The sequence below is a fragment of the Cupressus sempervirens genome, chromosome 8, assembly GCF_028749045.1.
Source record: "Cupressus sempervirens isolate cs-2001-9-10 chromosome 8, ASM2874904v1, whole genome shotgun sequence".
In the NCBI taxonomy this organism is placed as follows: Eukaryota; Viridiplantae; Streptophyta; class Pinopsida; order Cupressales; family Cupressaceae; genus Cupressus; species Cupressus sempervirens.
The window spans coordinates 592,548,993-592,563,344 of record NC_143125.1 but is presented as its reverse complement, the minus strand read 5'-3'; the positions used below and the strand labels follow the sequence as shown (position 1 = coordinate 592,563,344).

Genomic DNA, 14,352 nt, shown 5'->3' with positions numbered 1-14,352 from the left:
TACAAATGGTCTTATTTTTCTAGTGATATAGAATGTTCTTGTTTACATTATATATGGCCCTTCCAGTTTAGGATATATAGAATGGATTGAATTGCTTTAAGATCCGTGCAGTTTACATATAGCTAGAACTAATTTCTCTTGCCTTATCAATTTACCTATTGTTTACAACAATTTAGTCATGGTTTTCCTTTGATTGATTTATAAAAAACTGTGACTCATTTAGTGACGTGTTTGGTATTCGTAGGGTCCCAGCTTTGGCATTGGATACACAGCCGATTATTTGGTTAAATTCAAATAAGTTGTTGAACTTCTGCTGCAACGACGACCTACAAAAATTTTACATTGTAAGATTCAAGTAAGATTTAACTTCTTTAGTTCTTTTACTATTGCAAATGTATCACATATTTTTTATGGCAAACAATCCTTGTGCCATTGTTATGTACGCAATTCCAAAACAAATGAAAAATTGTTTAAGCAAAAAATGGTAAAGGTTTTTCATGTGATTCAAGAGTAATCCCTAGAGAAATATAAAAAATGAACAAACATGAGGCCTAATCTAATGATAAATGCAACAAAAACAAATATTAAGACAAAGTCATAAAGGAAGTCTACATCCTATGATTGCAAATATAACATGACATAGTCAATAGTTCTAATATGGTATTGAAATATAGGGCATAAGAATTAAACCTACATATAAGATAGACACCAGATAAATAAATTATAGTCTCTTCACTTTCAATGAGCTACATAAGGCAAAGGTAAGAGTTCCACAGTCCAAGGGCAATTTTCTAGAGTTAAAGTACTATTTTCTAAAAGTGATTTATTCGACTCCTCAAAATTAGAGAGGACTGGAATAAGACATTATATAGCTCATTGCAATGGATGATAGCTCATGTTGAGGCTTTACAACAATTTTCCCAATAACCCAACAAGAATTATTTGCAACAGAAACAATTTTCTTCACTTTTGCTAGTTGCAGTTTTGTGGCAGCATTTAGGAAATCAGCCAGATTGGTTGCAAATGCACTGCACAGACTTTTACAAAGTTACTGAGTAGTGTAATGGCACTTTGAAAAAAATTGGTAACCTAATCTCCACAAAAATGTAAAAGAAGATTTCTAAAATCACAACTTATAACTAGACTTTCAATTCCACTTCCAAGGCCTTCAACAAGCTTGGAGAGCAAGTCCAGTGAGAAAAAAATAAACTCCTTATCATATGGATCACCTGCCTTTATAGGATCAACCTTTGCAATTTTTTAGATTTATCAACTTGATAGATCTCACAGATATAGGTTCAACATAATGATTAAACCTAAGACTCAATGCCTATGTTATTGTTGCGAAACATTCAAGCAAAGGAAAAAAATCCCTATCTGAATTTGAGTGTTGTTATTTGGCAATTAGTGGAGCTATCAAAATATCAAGATATTTTTCCTAGTTGATTCCCTCCCTCCACCCACAACATCTTCAATTGTACCAATCACATCATATACAATACAAAGATTTGGCCTTTGATATTTAGCAAAGGCACACAAAAAGTGTTGTAAAATAAGCTCCAGATGTGTTGCCAACTCTCTTGTTGCCTCCTCTTCATGGGTAGAAAAGGAAGAGCAAGAAACCTCCTAAACTCTCTTTTTGTTTTCTAAAATTCATCTAACACGACTAGTAAGTACCTTAGCAAACCATTCATGTCCTTCTAGATGACCTAAAACCTGAACAATTTATTTATTATACTGAAAAAGAGTCCAACATGTGATGCTTCACTCCAAAGGATACTTGTCATCAAGAAGAGGCACAAGAAAATAAACCATCAAGTTTTGCAGCACTACATTTTCTCAAATTCCATGAATTGATGATATCTTCTTCCTCTTCTCTATCATAAGTTCCATATGCCCCTTGTGCTTGTGAATAAAAAAATCTACATACACCATGTTTTACAATAGAACCACAATCAAGTGTGATAGAAGCTCCCTCAATATTTGTGAATGAAGATGAGCTTCACAAAATGCATCTGGACCATAATTCACATGACTTGAGAGCCACTTCTTCATCAACATCCCAATTTTCTTGCAACGTATATACAATTACATTTCTCATCTGGGGCTGCAAGAAATTAGGTCGAGCCTTAAGGAGCTGAACCAATGCAACACATACCAATTTCCTCACTTCAATAGCCAGATCATGAGAAAGATTAAATAGCCCTTGAAGATACTTATTCATAGATAATAGCAATGTTTTAGGCATAAGCTCAATATACTAGTTCATAGAGCTAAGTGCCAATTTCTTGAGAGAAACATATGGTGACTAAAAAAAACTAAAATAATCTAGGCAAAAAAAATATTGATAGGTCACTCCTGAAAGCCTAGTACACCAACATCCAGTCCCTCTTGTATATCTTCATTGATCTTTGATAATGTATCAAGAGCACCTTCCATCAAATTGAAATCATTGCTATCAAAGCATTCAACCAATTCCTGCAATAATTTCAACCAACCATGTACTTATCCTTGTTGGACTATAACACTAACAACAATTCCCATTGTTGAATGAAGGTCTGTCTGGCGCCCTCAAACAAGAAAGAAACTCTAACTGGATGTATTGTTGATAAGGAGTGATCAATGTAAATCTGGTCTTCAATTTTTTTTCCAGGAGGAGCCTTGTTGCTTGCCTGTAATATCCCCTATCTTGTTCTATAAGATTTTGGACTGATTTCTTTAAATTCTATTGAAGGAGACTTCTTGTTAACTGACACTTCACTTAGATCAAAAATTTGGAATTTGCATGGCTCATATTGATGACATTACCTACGTAAGATTGATAATTGATATTCAAATCAGCAAGCATGAATTTCATCAATTGGATATAATGGAGTATCTCCTCCTATTTTTATATGATTATAATGTCCTTCTTTGTGACCTCTTTATATTTTATCCTATATTATGTGCTTTGTAATTTTTATAGTGAAATTGTTGATTGTAGATATACAAATTTTCAAACTCCCGTATACAATTCACTTGTTTTGTTAATTATGTTACTTAGTGTCGTGTTTCATCATAGTTCTCATCTTAGATATGGATGTATAATCTTAGCACAATAATCTAAGTTTTTATCTGATATATTGTAATGTTTCTACTCAAAAGTTATCCAGATTTAATTCTGATTTTAGAGCCATGATATTCCATAAGTATGTTATTGGTTGCATTTCTTATTCAATCTCATTACAATTTATTTTTTTCCCTTATTGAGTTATATTTCTAATTTTCTTTGTCTCCCATAAGTTCTCTTTATTCTTGTTAGTTTCGTTCCCTAATGACTTCATGGTTGTAATGCCTAATACTATCCTAGACATATGAAAGTTATCTCAAGTTTCAAATAGCTCATTCTACTACTCACTATTTAATCTTGCTTATATAATATATCATTTTATTACTTCCAATTTCTACTTTATCCCTTAATGTACACATTCGTACCCTATTTGTCTTTTGAATTTTACTTTAACATGTATGATCATCTTTATAATAATAAAAAAATTGATAATACAACAATTTGTCACAATTGCAACGACTAGTCCGACAGGCAGTCATCATTTGAATGGCATTGTCATTGCATGACATTGCAACTATGACTGAAACTACCAATGGATGGTTGTCACTCTAATGGTGTTTCCATCAAACGTCATCGTCATTGTGACAAACCTTCCAGCAAATGCCTATCGGGCCTGCAGCAACGCAATCAAAACTGCGACAACTATCTAAAAATGCAGGTCATTGTAGTTGCAACGGTAAACCATCAAACATATGACGGCATGAAGAGGAAGTGTTCGCTTGTATTTTTCCAAATTTTGATGGCTTTGTCCATTGCCATTGCAACGAACACCCTTGCCGTCACAATTTGCAAAAGAAAAAGTTTGATGCTCATCCGACAGGGGCCAATTTTTGTTACTGTCACTTGGGTGACAAATGGTTGTCACAATTCAAGCCCAAATGTAGTAGTGTAACCTTGTGCATGATAATCTTTTGATTTGTTGTTATGTAGTTCGTTCATCTAAGGTTTTATTGTATGCTTTCTTGGTGAAATGAATTTATTGAAATTGATTATGACTTGGGAACAATTAAATATTATGGTTATTTAAATATTAAATGATAAAACATTTAAGTGTAAATGATTAATTAAATACCTTTATTTAATTAAAATGACTTGATTAGATTAAAAGTCCAGCTATGGAATTGAATATTTAATTAATTATTAAATCAAAAACCCAAATTTAGTTGATCAAATAATATGAATTGATTTCTAAATCAAGTTGCATATTATATTTGGCTAAATTATTTAATTATGATTATTCCATAAAATTATACTTAAAATATTAATTTTATATTATGTTTTAATTATGTTTTTTAAGTGCACGTTAATTAAATAAATATTAATAGTTGATTCTAAGTTAAGTGACTTACTTATAGATTAATTTATTATATTATTTTGATTTTTTAATTTGAGTTGTAATTTTAGAAAACCTAATAGGTTTTTCTAGATGAAGGGTTTTGGATTATTATTGTCATTACGCTATCAAGTTGAAGAAATGGTTTGTGGTGCACAATTAAAGACATCTTTTCAAAAGCTTAAATTTTGACCTTGCATTAGGGCTTTGGTTGTCATTTCAATTCGATTGTGATTTTAGGTAGAGTTTAGAAAACCATGTAGATTCCCTATTCGATAATATTGCCTACTTTGTGCTTGAAATTATTTTCTTTCCATTTGTTCAAATTTTTTTGGTAGCTTTATTTTTCCATGTTTATGTAGAAACATTAGAAAACAAAACCCTAATAGGAAACTCTCATGGGAAAAGATTTCACTTTGGGAAAAAAATACATACTAGTTTTTTTATAGAAAAATTAAATATTTCATTGTTCTTATGTGAATAGGAAAAAGCTATTTAAATTTTGGTTGGATGGAATATCTCATTCTACCATATTATTATAGGATAAGCTTTAAAAATATATATTTATAAAAATATTTTAAAAACATTTTACATTTAAATGTAAAAAGTGGGACGGGGGTCCCAAAAGCCACCCCACGAGAGCAAATATTGGCATTGTTAGAAAGTAAAGTACAACAAGTCCCTAATAGGAATGATCCCACAAGATAATGTACTAATATAAAAGTTCCTTGGGAAAGGATAGATCGTGCTACGAGTCAATTAAATATAGTCAGTACATATGAGTCCCTGTTAGGTGAGTTTGAGTCCATGTTAGAAGATTCCAACCCTATTAGAAGTTATGCAAATCTTGTTAGAAGTTGGAAGGAGGACAACTCATTAACCCACTATCCAAATAGTCTCATAAACAATCTTCACTACATAATCTTCTAGATAAGCTTATCTAGAATTTCTAAAGTGATTAAACAACAACTCCTTTGCCAATATAGTTCCTTTGAAGCTTACAACATTCCAATCATCATCAATATCTACTCTGATCAAAAAACATTTGCATTGAAGTTTGTACAACAATCTCACTAATCAAAACCACACTTTTATAGCAAGGAAATAACCTTTCCTTTATACCAAGCCCTAAAGAATAAGTTTTGAATCTTCTTGGAGGCTTTTCCAATTTACAATAATAATATAGGTCAATCTTAAGATATTACAATACATGTTCCATTAGGATTTTACACTTTTCAAGCTTACCAATTAATTGTTGACTCATAATCTTCATAATTTTTTAAATGATGATCTTCTGATTATTCCCTCCCAACCAAGGCAAATTTTTCATGTCTTCAACCCGTATCTTAGTCCTCTTAAGCCAATTCCATCCCTATGAGGAGATAAAATCAAAATAACAATACCCACTTTTCAGAAATGTTGTCTAAAAGCTACCTTTACTAAAATATTCATGACTCAAACTAGTATTCATATTTCCATGCATGCTCATAGTTGTAGCATCTCGACATACTTATGAACATATCCTCAAGTGTGCATAAGTTGATCTATAATCCTTGAACCACATGAAATACTTCTTCCTCTGCAACTCTGTCAATCTTCACAGAATAAAAAGTATGTTGACATCAATGGAAAACATTGTCATGAATGCAACACATAAGCTCTAAAATACATGCTTATCTTTGATCAAAAGATATTCACATTGAAGTTCACACAACAATCTCACTACTCAAAACCACAATTTACCACAAAGAAAGAACCTTTCCTTTATACCAATTCCTAAAGAATAAGTATACCTTGTCCAATATAAAACAATAATAAAGGACAATCTTAAGATATTAAAATACACATTACATTATAATTTTACACTTTTCAATATTACCAACAAACTATCATCTCACAGTCTTCATAAATTTTCACACAATGATCTTCTGATTATGCCTTCTTAACCGAGGCATCTTTGTCATGTCTTCAACCTTTGTCTTAGTCTACTTAATCCAATTCCATCCCCGTGAGGAGATAGAATCAAAACAAAAGCACCTAGTTTTCAAAAATGTTGTCTAAAAGCCACCTTCACTAAAATCTTCATAACTCAAACCAATTTTCATATTTTTATACGTGCTCATAGTTGTAACATCTCGACATACTGATGAAAAAATCCTCAAGTGTGAGTAAGCTGATCTTCAATCTCAATCTATAATTATTTGTTACTTCTACATACTCTACTTCTGTTGTACTCTATGAAATGCAATCTTATTTCTTACTTAGCGAAGAATCCAATTTTCTTTCCAAGAAGAGTGCTCCACCACTAGTGTTTTTTTGTCATCTATACTTCTTGCCTAATAAAGATCAATGTGCACACATAATATAAAATCATATAATATGTAATACCATAAACTATAATCAAGTGTGTGTTTCAAACATTTGAAAAATCTTTTTACTACTGCATAATGTGTCTTGTTAGGATCTTTTTGAAATCTTATCATAATTCCAATTACATTAGCTATATCAGGTCTAGTATGTGTCAAATATTGTAATCCATGAATCATAGATCTATACTTTTTCTGTTCAACGATAAGGGATTCATCTTTGCTAGACTATTTACAACCAGTTACAGTAGGTGTTCCAACAGGTTTACAATTTTCCAATCCAAATCTTTTCAAAAAATCTCTACAATACATATCTTGTGATATGAAAATTCCATCTTTTTTCTATACAATATGCAATCCCAAGTATTTCATCTCTTCAATCATACTCATGTCAAATTCCTTCTTTATTTCTTCTAAAAATATCTTACTTGCTTCATCATTACCTACAAATGTAATATCTTCCTCAAATACTTCAACAATCATTAATCCATTGTCATTCATTCTCAAATACAAGTTACTATCAACATTACCTTTCAAAAATTTCAAACTTGTCAAATGTTTATCCAATCTAGCATACCAGGCTCTAGGTGTTTGTTTTAGTCCATACAATACCTTTTTCAATCTACAACCCATATTTTTTTATCTGTCAAACGAAAACCATCAAGTTATTTAATCTATACCTCTTATTCAAGTTCTCCATTTAGAAAATATGATTTTACATCCATTTGATTAACTACCAATTTCTTGTTAGCTGCATATGCCAAACACATGCTTATTGTTTCTAATCTAGAAAAAAATACAAATGTTTCTTCAAAATCAACTCCTTGTTGTGAGTAACTATTGGGCATTCGTTTTGCACAAGGTCAATGGCAGGAATCCATAGTGTAATTCCTCTCTTGAAAAGCAAATCTTTTTAAGGATCCGCTCCAAGGTTCAGTGTTTGTCTTGCAACATACCAAAATCCACTCAATAGAAGATAAATGTGAATGTTCACGAGGAGGCCTTTGCTAGTTTCAAAAACTCTTTTACTTTGGAATCAAGTAAAATCTATTCGCTGTCTCAAAAATATCACACCAAAAGAATAATATTTTTTGTATTTTCTATTTTTCAATGAATGCAACTCTAACAATGTAGCTACTATGAGGTCCTATTCTAACAAGGGGGATTAGCAAAGAAAATAACGAAACTGAAAGAAAATAACATGAAATCAAATAACTTGAAAGTGAAATTCCTAAACGGACATAAGCTACAAAACACAACACGCTGCGAGTTAAACCTTTGAAGAAATTGGTAGGAAACCAATGAAAATAGGAGCAGCGCTTCCTAGAATCCACTGATGCAATTGTCGGTGAGAATCTTTAACAAATCGAATGATGTTTCACTCTTCATCAAATCACAAGGCCACGGAAAGTGCGCTCATGCGAGACAAAAAGCTATGTAGACACAATCAGGTGATTTCTTCTCAAGCTCGTTAAGTCAACGGAATTCATATATCTGTAGCAAACACTAGAACTAAAAGATCGCACAACTAGAAACAACGCAATAAACCTTTGGCTCAATCACAATCTCATGAATAAAATCCATAAAACAATGACACATTCAAGCAAGAATAACTACACTTCAAATGCTAGCACCAAAAGCATAACTTTATTGCATAATAATGGCAGCCATTTTTACATTTTACAATGGGGTATTTATAAGAAATCGTCTCCTCAATTTGTGTTGAGAGTGAGAGATATCTTAATGCAATAAAATGCTTTAAAAAAAATTAAAACGAACTAAATATATACAAATTGACCATCTAACTGGTGCTTAGAGGGACTCCATCCATATTTTATTCATTAATTGGATACATGAGCCCTTTACATGTCAAAAACGGAGAAAACATGAGAGAGAAAGTAGGAGGAAGTCATCAATCGAAGTAGAAGTGCATGGAGACACCAAAAATAGAAGTTGGCCCTTCACTAGGCATGTGTCGAAGTTAACTTGCCATCAGAATGCACTCTCGATGCATGGAAAGTGCTATTTTTGGAACTGGCAGTTAATTGTCAGTGCACCTCTAAATTGTGGAGCTACATGAAAATATGGAGCTACGTACCTGTGGACCTGCAGAGCTGGGGACCTACGTACCTGCAGACCTGCGTACCTATGGAGCTCAATTTGCCAAAAAATCAAAGTTCTCAATTTTGAAAACGGTTTCTGGGTTTTTCTCAAATGAGGTTTTAGATCACTTTTTGTATATGCTTCATGTCCTTTTTTGATGATTTACACCCTATTTATAGCCAATTACTTTCATCAACTTACACTTCCTCTGCTTCTTCAATCGAAAATCTCAAGGCACCTACGTTGAATCTTGTCCCTAATAGCTACATAAGATGAGGAATTTGATTTGCTTTATGCATTGAACCTCTGTATCTTTGACCTTTGTCTTCTCTCCACCTGTCCAATCCTTCCCGGCGAGAAACCAAGTGATCCAGATTATCCAAGATGATCAAATGTTTGCAACTTTTTCATATTTTTCACAAATTTTCTAAGCATTTTTAAATGACCTTTTTGGAGGTCTTTTGCTCAAAATTTCAAGTCGAAACCTTTGTCGGTCCCTAAAATTGGGCAGTCGAAGGCTCACTATTTTAGAGACTAAAATTAGATCTTCAGTTCTTCTTTCCAACGGTGTGAGCAGTTCTGCATTCTGAGGCCCAAGTCAAAAGTTGTGATCTTGACAAGTTGAGGATGCAATTTTTACCTACAAAAGAAGCAAACATTAGTCCATAGAGTTAACAATGCATAGAAAAAACACTAGCTACTCAAACAAAACTAGAGGTGAATCTTGAAATTTGGCTTAGTTTGAAATCCTGAAGCCCTAAAATTTGGCTAAGTCTAGATTTCTAAAGCCCTGAAATTTCCTAAAATCTTTACCTTATCTCCGGGAGGTCTGAAACCTATCTCAAAAGATTCGCCGCATATATTAAAATATATCTTAAGTATGAATTAAATATATGTCAACTTATACTTAAAAAATATATTTTAAACCCCCTTATGACTACTCGGACAATACTAAAGGTGAAAAGGCGGCTTGGCAAGCACGCACGATGCCAAGGGAGCGCGCAACACGAACACGCACGAGGCACCTTGATCATGTGTGCACGCACATGTACGAAATGCATTAGAGTGTGTGCGCGTGAGGCGCGAACCCGTGACAAAGTGCGCATGCGAGGCGGTGCACATGCACTCGGGTGCGCGGCGCAAGCGTCGCGTGAGCATGTGGGCACTCGAGCGGGTGCACGGCGCTTTTTTCCAACTCTCTTTTTTTTTTTTTTTCTCCTCTTTTCTTTTCTTTTTTCTTTTTTTTTTTTTTGTTTTTTTGTTGTTTTGATTTTCAAATTTTTTTAATTTTTTGTGTTTTTCAATTTTATTTTTTTTTTTTTTAATTTTTTTGTGTTTTTTCAATTTTTTGATTTTTTTGTTGACTTGTCTTTGTACTCAAAAAAATAAAGTTTGGACAATCTTGGTTCAAATTCGGGGCACAAATCACACAAAATTAGAAGTTGTGGTAACTCTTTATGGCCATGATTAATCCACAAACAAGTTCTCTTACCTTTAGCATCATATTCAAATTGAAAATCATCAAACTGAGAGGGATAATGGAAAGATATCACCTGATCCAACAAGTCCCCCACCATAGGGGTACACTCACACATTGTAATTTCTCCTTCTGGTGGTCTTATCTCATGGTACACCACTTCACGCGCATATGGAAACACTTTAGGTTTCACCCCAGGCTCCCTTCAACTAGAAAAATCCATTACCAGCCTCCCTTTTGAATTACAGGATTCATTACCATCATCAACCAAGATGTTTTCTACCTCATATCCCAAAGAAGTTTGTTCAAAATCATATTTTCCCTCCATTGCGATCTCCCAAGCTAACAAGAAATTGGGGCAACTTTCTTCTGAATGGAACCCAAATCGATGGATTCTACATGACTCAGTTATTGCATGGTTTGATATATGTGTAGAATACCCACAAATAGACATTTCCTCAGTCAAACTTGAGACCAAATTGAACACTCTATCCATCTCTTCTAATGAAAAATCTTGTTTTGAGGGAGATATCTTATCTTTATCCAATGGGGAATCAATATCACAGTAGGAAGAACTGGTATCTTCTTCTTGATGACTTTGTGATTCAAAAATCTCACCAACCTCGAGATCTTCTGCATTTCCATCACCTTTTGCAACTTCATGGAGTTTTGGAACTTCAAAATTTATCGTGTCCTCAAGATCTCTTGGCATATCCACACTTATTGCGACATCAACACTTGGAAGAATTTCTTCATTGAATGGGAATGCAAACTCCTCTTGACCATCTTCACCATTTAGTCCTCCTGTAGATTCATCATATGATTCAAACATCATTGCACTAAACTACAAAGGTTGTTTCTCCATGATTTGGGGAGGCTGATCTGAAACATTATTGCGCCCATACCCATTTTTACTTGGACTCATTCTTGTAATACGATTATTCTCATTGTTGATGTTGTTGTAAAGGCCAAAATTTCCACTCTGATTTTGAGAATAATTGTTTGGGATAGCAAGTTGTCTTGGATGATTGTCTAGGTCTCTTGAAGAATTCAACTTTATTCTCACAAGTTCATTGGATAAAAGAGACATTGTCTCCTTCATTGCCTTAAGCTCTCTAGCCACATTATTTTCTACTTCAATGGATGCAACTGCCTTTTGCTCAAAGAAAGCAGTCTTTTGAGACTCATATCCGAAATATGTAATTGTTGGCATTAGAGCAGCAATAACCTGACTTGTGAATGTAACAGCCTCTTTGAAGACCTTTTCAATGGTATCAATGTCTCTAGGTGGGAGCCTTCTTAGAAAAATAGAAGTTAATGAATCCATTGTTCCAAAATAGATCTGGATAGCAACCTCCTGTGGTACAGTGTATGGAAACTCCATTTTTCGATACATCCTATAGAAGTGATGATTAAACTATGAAATAGTCTCATGGGGATCCCTCTTAATCGAGATGAACTGATGATATAGAAGAGCTGGGTCAACATAGATCTTGAATTGCTCTAGAAAGTTGCTCTCAAAAGAGTTTCAATCCCTTATTGATGCTGGTGGCAGATTGAGGTACCAACTGAATGCCATTTCCCCCAAAGTGTAAGGAAAAAGGCGGCATACCATGTCCATATGTTGAATCTAGTTTCGATTACAAATCTCCTTAAAAAAATTAAGATGATCCTCTGTTGTTCGTGATTCTCCATAGATGAACCGTGGGTGAAACTTTTCAAGATTTGGGCAAGTCATGCAATGGACTAGTTAGATTCAAAGGTGAACTCTAGGTATTGAAGAAAGACATGGTGCATAATGATGAAAATGTGTGAAGTGAAATGTAAAGCGAACGATGATGATGAAATGTGTAATGTGAATGGGTGGAGTTCTTGGAATCCCTTTATCATTGTGATGCTTATGAAAGTGACAGATTTGTAGGAACTTGTGTTTATTCTGGAAAAGTGCACCTCTAGAGAAACACACTTTCTCAAAATAGTGCACCACAAAATTTTGCAGATCTGCGGAGCTGCGGATCTGCAGACCTGCGGATTTGTGGATCTACGAAACTGCAGATCTGCAGACTTGCAGATTTACAGATCTGCGAAGCTGCGGAGCTACGGATCTGCAGACCTATGGATCTGCGAACCTAAATTTTTGAAAATCTCAAAAAAATTCTGAACTTGTGCGAAGTGCAGATTATTGCAAGAGTGCAAAACTTTTGAAACTTTATCAAATCTTTCTTGTTTCCAAGAGTAGGTTCTTTGTTTTTAAGCCCTCCTTCTCGCGCCACTTCTGTTGGGTGTTCGTTTTGCACGAGGTCAACGGTAGGAATCCATAGTGTAATTCCTCTCTTGAAAAGAAAATTTTTTTAAGGATCCACTCCAAGGTTTAGTGTTTGTCTTGCGACGTACCAAAATTTTCTCATTAGAAGATAAATGTGAATGTTCACGAGGAGGCCATTGCTGGTTCCAAAAACTCTTTTACTTTGGAATCAAGTAAAATTTGTTCGCTGTCTCAAAAATATCACACCAAAAGAACAATATTTTTTGTATTTTCTATTTTTCAATGAATGCAACTCTAACAATGCAGCTACTATGAGGTCCTATTCTAACAAGGGGGGTTAGCAAAGCAAATAACAAAACTGAAAGCAAATAACATGAAATCAAATAACTTGAAAGTGAAATTCCTAAACGGACATAAGCTACAGAACACAACACACTGCGAGTTAAACCTTTGAAGAAATCAATAAGAAACCAATGAAAATAGGAGCAGTGCTTCCTAGAATCCACTGATGTAATCGTCGGTGAGAATTTTTAACAAATCGAATGATGTTTCACTCTTCATCAAATCGCAAGGCCACGAAAAGTGCGCTCATGTGAGACAAAAAGCTATGTAGACACAATTGGGTGATTTCTTCTCAAGCTCGTTACGTCAATGAAATTCATATATCTGTAGCAAACACCAGAACTAAAAGATCGCACAACCAAAAACAATGCAATAAACCATTGGCTCAATCAAAATCTCATGAATAAAATCCACAAAACAATGACACATTTAGGCAAGAATAACTACACTCCAAATGCTAGCACCAAAAGCATAACTTTATTGCATAATAACGGCGGCCCATTTTTACATTTTACAATGGAGTATTTATAAGAAATCATCTCCTCAATTTGTGTTGAGAGTGAGAGATATCTTAATGCAATAAAATGCTTTTAAAAAAATAAATAACAAACTAAATATATACAAATTGACCATCTAACTGGTGCTTAGAGGGACTCCATCCATATTTTATTCATTAATTGGATGCATGAGCCCTTTACATGTCAAAAATAGAGAAAAAATGAGAGAGAAAGTAGGAGGAACCCATCAGTCGAAGTAGAAGTGCATGGAGACACCAAAAATAGAAGTTGGCCCATCACTAGGCATGTGTCGGAGTTAAATCGCCATCAGAACGCACTCTCGATGCATGGAAAGTGTTATTTTTGGAACTGGTAGTTAATTTTCAGTGCACCTTTGAATTGCAGAGCTACATGAAAATGTGGAGCTGCGTACCTGCGGACCTACGGAGCTGCATACCTACGGAGCTCAATTTGCCAAAAAATCAAAGTTCTCAATTTTGAAAACGGTTTCTGGGTTTTTCTCAAATGAGGTTTTAGATCACTTTTTGTATACGCTCCATGCCCTTTTTTGATGATTTACAGCCTCTTTATATCCAATTACTTTCATCAACTTGCACTTCCTCTGCTTCTTCAATCAAAAATCTCAAGGCACCTGCATTGAATCTTGTCCCTAATAGCTGCATAAGATGATGAATTTGATTTGCTTTATACGTCGAACCTCTGTATCTTTGACCTTTGCCTTCTCTCCACCTGTCCAATCCTTCCCGACAAGAAACCAAGTGATCCAGATTATCTAAGACAATCAAATGTTTGCAACTTTTTCATATTTTTTCACAAATTTGCTAGGCATTTTTAAATG

The 14,352-nt window shown here is 34.1% G+C and overlaps 1 pseudogene; it reads right to left on the bottom strand.

The window, feature by feature from the left end:
* Window positions 1-738: 738 nt before the first annotated feature.
* On the bottom strand, window positions 739-13,948 carry LOC149543827 (transportin-1 pseudogene; annotated as a pseudogene).
* Window positions 13,949-14,352: the final 404 nt, after the last annotated feature.